Raw genomic sequence first — 5,954 nt, forward strand, 5'->3', positions numbered from 1 at the left:
GAAAGAGGGACTGGGAAGACAAGAGCCTCAGGCGTCTGCTGCCTTCTTGACGCCAGCACTACCAGGTAGAAAGGGAAAATGCAAGTTTAGGTTCACCCAACCGTGTGTGGATCCTCCGTGCTAAGTCACTGACTCTTCCTCACGACCTGCAGCTATAGAGATCACCTTCTGTAGGTCTGAAAGAGTCAGGGGTTGCCTGTGGTGCTCACTGGAGTCTTCCTACTGTTACACACAGTGCCCGGCATGGGTTTCGCATCCAATAGTTCTTACCTGTTGAATAATTGATTGAATGAATAATACAGCTACCAGTGTTAAGACTGCTGGCCACTGGTTTCCTTGCATCCATCTGATCTCTCCAGCAAGACTTAAGCAGAGTCCCTGTCTCCTAGATCTTCTCTGTTCTCTGTGGTAGTAAATTTCACTTCTGACATGGAGAGTTAGTCAGGGCTTGGTCTCCAGTGGTTAAAGTTACCCGGGATTCTGTTTCTTTTCTTTCAGCTTTGTTCTTAGGGCAAAGAGAATTTTGAAAAATAAGTTTAAGAAACAAGACTTTTTTTTTTTTAGGAAAAGCAAATCAATAACCCGCTAAGAATAGTGGATGATTAGTGATTTTTGAACTGCAAATTATCTGTCTGGGCATGTTTTAAAGTCTGGGAGAGATTTCTTCTTACATTTATTGACATCGTTTAAAAAATTTGTTCTGGTTTGTGAGAATAAGGGGGAGGCACAGAAATGGAGGGACAAAGGGTGAACAAATGCAGCAGTGGTACTCAGTAGACACTGTGAAGAAACTATACAACCTGTGGGTAGGGATAGGAGGGGAAAATTGGGAGAGAGCCAGGGAAGGAGTGACATTGTCTAGAAAGAAATGTACTCTTTACTTGACTGATGCAACTGTAGCCCCTCTGTACATCACGTTTATGTATTCTTTTTTCCCCCTGCTGGTCCTGGGGCTTGAACTCAGGGCCTTGGTGCTATCCCCAAGCTTCTTAGTACTCAAGGCTAGCACTCTACCACTTGAGCCACAGCGCCACCTCTGGCTTTTTCTGAGTAGTTTATTGGAGATAAGAGTCTCATGGACTTTCCTGCCAGGGCTAGCTCTGAACTTCAGTCCTTAGATCTCAGCCTCCTGAGTAGCTAGGATTATAGGTGTGAGTCACTGGCATCTGGCTTGTACATCACGTTTATAATAACGGTAAAAAAAAAACATTGTGCTGGTACTAAGGATCGAATTCAGCGTCTCATGCTTGCTCAACTTGCTTACTCTTGGCTTGGTGCTTTTATCTGAGTCATGCCTTCAGTTCTGTTTTTCTTTGCTAGTCCTGGGATTTGAACTCTGGGTCTAGGTGCGGGTCACTGGCGCCCAGCTTCTGTTTTTTGTTTTCTTCTTATTGTTTACTTTAGAGATGGAGTCTTATAAACTGTTCTGCCCAGGTTGGCTCTGCAGTTCGATATTCGGGATTTCAGCCTCCTGAGTGGCCGTGATGGCAGGTGTGAGCCACTGGTGCTTGGCATTTTGTTTTGACTTTAAGAATCATAACGTGTCCTTTTCCTCTGGTGTTGAGAAGTGGTAGGCTTGATTGGTTTTCCCTTTGTCCACGGTGGCGCCAGCTGATGAAAACCTGCTGTCGGAGGTGATCGGGGCCCAGAGATGGGAAACAGCAGTGACATGAGCCAAGTCCCAGGACTCAAGGAGGGGTGGAAGATCTGGCTTATAGCTCATCAAAGCAAGAACACTCCTTCCACAAGTCTTTAAATTAAAAGGGGTGGTGGGGGGCATGCAAATAATCCCAGGCACTAGGACCAGGAAGGCTTTAGGGAATATCCACTCTAGTCATTCATTGTACACTGGAGGAAACCGAGGATCTAGAGACTCTGAAGACCTGTCCAAGGTCCTGGAAGGAGTGGGTGGCAGAGGGGCTCCCCGCCCGGGGTGGAGGATGGGCTCTGCGATGTCCCTGCTGTCGGGTTGAACTGGGCTGTCCCTATTTTGCCATCCAGGTTCACAACCCTTGATGGTCCTTCTCGGCACATCCACAGGGAATGAAGCGTACACAGCCATTTCCTGCAGGGCCTTTGCTGCCTGTTTTCTTTCCCATGTGGCCTCTTCAGATTCTCTGGAACCTTAAGCGTGTGTGTGTGCGCGCGCGCGTGCGTTTCCCAGGGCCTTGAGGCCTAGGGATGCAGCCGGGTGTGGCTTACCACCTTGGAGTTCTTACTCCAAACCAGCAAGGTTGCCCGTGGGCTGCGTTTGTTATGGCTCCAGGCTGGCAGCCCTCGGAAACAGTGAAGGATGAGGCCTTTCCCTCAGCTAACGGATGCAATTGCTGAAAGATTTCTGTCCTTTACAAAATGTCCCAGGAAGCCAAAATAACTCGTATTTCCCACATCATGTTATAGAGCAGATTGATGTCCCTTTAAGAACACATGTGGTGTAAAAAGATGAAGGGGGGGGGTGGGCTCAAGTTTTACATATGGTAGCAAGGTAATCGTAGCCCAGTTGGCTTCCTTCTGGAGAATGCCTGCAGAGTATAATTAGCAGGGAGCTAGCCATCCCAACAGATCTACCCTTGAGCAAACTGTGGCTCAGACGAAATGGGAGCCAAGGCTAAATTTATCCATAACGGGGTTTAAAAAAAGGAAGAGAAGACAAAGGAAGTTGAAATCTATTTATTTAAATGTCCAGAATATTTCCTAGCTAACTTTTATGACACGGTTCCAGCATTTTCTTCCATTTATTTATTTATTTTTGCAGTTAATTGGATTTCCAGGTTTTTGCAGTCAGTTACCGCAATTGATCCCTGAAAAAAGATGGATTTATTGCTTAGCCAGGCAGAATTCTGACAATCTTCAGAGGATGGAAAAATAAAAGAAAACAACCCAAGATAGAGAGTGCTGTAGGTCATGATAAGGGTCAGGACAACACAATACGTTACAGCTGGCAGGTTTACACCAGAACTTCAGTACAAGTAATCTTGCTGAATGAGCAATGCCAGAACCCAGTAGAATGTGGGTAGGGTAGCGTCAGTGATGTTCAGGAGGAATTACTGCCCAAGATGAGACTCTGAGACAGATCTCAGATGGGTTCGACCCACGGGAGGAGAATTGACTAAATTTGAAATGACTCACATCTTTTCTCTCTCAAGCTAGACCAGGACCTCATTTTTGCATAGCGAATGGATCTGGTCGGAATGGTTGGAGTGCCATAATAGTTCAGTGGGCAGAAACGATACAGACCTCATGTCTTCAAGTGAGCCGGGGCAGAATACTGGCCATAGCTCTCAAGAGTCCAGCATCCATCCAGCCACTCCCTTAGCAATCAGTCAACCCCTGTAATGATTTCTGCATCTTTACTGAATGCTAAGCATGTTGCTCACTGCTGAGTTTAAAGAAATGAATAAGAAAAGAATTCCTACCTTTACAGAATATACAGTCTGCTGGGAAAACAACTTTCCACTTCATGAGAGGAAAGAGAAACTCCAGGAATACTTTAGAGGTAGATTTACCCAGATCTGGAGACTGAGGAGGGCTTCTATGAAGAACTATTGTAGATGGAGACCCGAGAGGCTAAATATGCAAATGAACAAAACTAACAATGGGCAGTCCATATAGGAAAAAAAACCTCAAAAGATTCACAACCTGCAGTAACTAACACCAAGACCAACCTATTACTTTTGGTAGCCTTGCTAGAAACTTCAGTCAGTTTACTGCCTGTAAGTCAGACTTGTAGGAAACCAAAACAATAACCCATGTAACAGCTGGCCCTAAATAATGGCCAATAACTCATATTGTAGGACTAATCAGTTCTCAAATTTTAAAGTATGGAGGCATAGAGACTTTATGGGATCAAATCCTACAGCCAGGAATCTTGAGGCCACATTCCTGACTGTGACCCTATGACACTACTGTTCCTGAACCGGGGACTTGACAAAACAAGAGCTGAAGAGCCCAGGCAAGTTGCTGTAATTTCCTCCCCCTTCCTAACGGGAGCAGAGGGTCTAGACCACTGGGGGGAGGGGAGGGTTAGAAGCCCGCCAATTAACTTCAGCATCGTCAAGAATTTGTTAGGGAGGAAACTCCTTGGGCTACCTTGACCTACCGAGTGAGATGTTCTGAGATTGGAGCTCAGCAAACTCAACGAGCCTTCTGGTGGTTTGGGTGCCTGGTAAAGATTGAGAAGTACTGGATTTGAGATAAATCCCTGAGGGATTATAAGGAGTTGAGGAGGTGAGAACGCAACAAAAGACTGGCAGGCAAGAGCTCCTTTCTGAGATCGTCATCATCTCTGGAATAAAAAAAATCAAAGCCCGAATCAGATCCAGGAAACTTTGAATGCATATTAGGGCAGTGTAGGATCCGAGTCATAGAATCCTAGCATTAGCTTCTGTATTTCTTACTTTTGGCCCGTCCTGGCACTTGAACTCTGAGCCTAGGCAGTGTCCCTTAGCATTTTTTTTTTTTTTAATATGGAACGCTTCACGAATTTGCGTGTCATCCTTGCGCAGGGGCCATGCTAATCTTCTCTGTATCGTTCCAATTTTAGTATATGTGCTGCCGAAGTGAGCACCCTTAGCATTTTTTTTTTGCTCAAGACTACAGCTCTACCACTTGAGGTTTTTGGTGATTCATTGGAGATAAGAGTCCTATGAACTTTCTTGGCCGGCTTGGCTTTGAACCTCAGTCCTCAGATCTCAGCCTCCTGAGTAGCTAGGATTATAGGCATGGGCCACTAGCACCTGGCCCAGTGTGCACAATACCATTTGTCTCGCTGAAGGATTGAAAATTGCTATACATAAATTCATTATTAATATCTCAGACCTGAAGTTTGCTCTTCTGCAGGACAGTGGTCATATTAGAGACATCATGGAGCAAATCTATTTTGTCGTCATTTCTCAGTTTTGCTCCTTCAAGGTTTCCCTTACCTGTGAACTTGCAGAATACGAGTGCTTATTTGAGATCTGTGGTTAAAAAAAAAAGAAGCAGGCCTTTTGAATGATTTCAGTCACGGGGCATTCAATAAAATATACTCATTGTTTAGGCAACTTCTGAAAACTGGTCCCAGGCAATTTAACCTCCTATTTCCTTCACAGAATTTGTCACTATTTATTGGTCTTAATTTCCCTCAACATTGTATATCAGACAAAAAGAACACTTTTTTTTCTCTTCTGTTTCCATAGCATTAATATTTAAATGGTAAAATGTGACACTCATCAACAGCTGCGGAGGAGAATGATGGTGTTTCTAGAAAGAAAAACCTAGATTAAATACTCTATCAAGGTTTCTTTATAAACCCTCAGAACAAAGCCAGGAAGGCTTTGTTTGCAGGTGTGTCTTTCACACAGAATAGAGAGATGAAGAGGGCTTGTCGGGGAAGTGACTTAGGCGAGAAGAATGGCCTTGTCCCCCGCATTGTAGGGCAGAAGCGGCGCTGGGGAGGGAGGTGGAGGCTGAAGGCGGTGCAGGTGGAGATGCTGGCAGAAATATCCCGTGTGAATGCTAACATAGCTCACCGAGCAATCCAGAGCCGGTTGTCTGCTTGTTTTGTGGCTTCGGGAGGGACTTCGCTTTTGGAACGTTAGCTACCTAGTTGGCATCCTTGCAGTGCTTGGTGCTGGGAACCCCAGGATGGATGAGGCACCACCCCAGCCTTCAAGCAGCTGGTCCCCATCCTGTGAGACAAGTGCCAAGAAAAGTTGTAAAGAAAGGGGGATGGGACGTGTCACGAGTCACGAGTCGGGGTGGAGAAGGCATGGGAAGGAGCTTGGAAAGATGGGCTTCTTCACAAAGGGGGACCACAAATGGGGACTGGTAGAAAGGAAGCAGTACTGATTCACTATACGTTTCCGAAGCATGCACGGAATCCCGATCTTAGGTCAGGCACAGCACTGGATTTGGGGGTTATAGAAGTGAAGAAAACCTTATCCTGCTCTCAAAGAACAGAGACCGTAGGCAAT

The 5,954-nt window shown here is 45.5% G+C and overlaps 1 non-coding gene across 1 annotated transcript; it reads right to left on the reverse strand.

Annotated features, from left to right (window-relative positions):
• Window positions 1–4,460: 4,460 nt before the first annotated feature.
• On the reverse strand, window positions 4,461–4,567 carry LOC125342707. The gene has a single exon (XR_007209264.1). It is a non-coding gene; the product is annotated as a U6 spliceosomal RNA (small nuclear RNA).
• Window positions 4,568–5,954: the final 1,387 nt, after the last annotated feature.

This window comes from Perognathus longimembris, chromosome 26 (genome assembly GCF_023159225.1).
Source record: "Perognathus longimembris pacificus isolate PPM17 chromosome 26, ASM2315922v1, whole genome shotgun sequence".
In the NCBI taxonomy this organism is placed as follows: domain Eukaryota; kingdom Metazoa; phylum Chordata; class Mammalia; order Rodentia; family Heteromyidae; genus Perognathus; species Perognathus longimembris.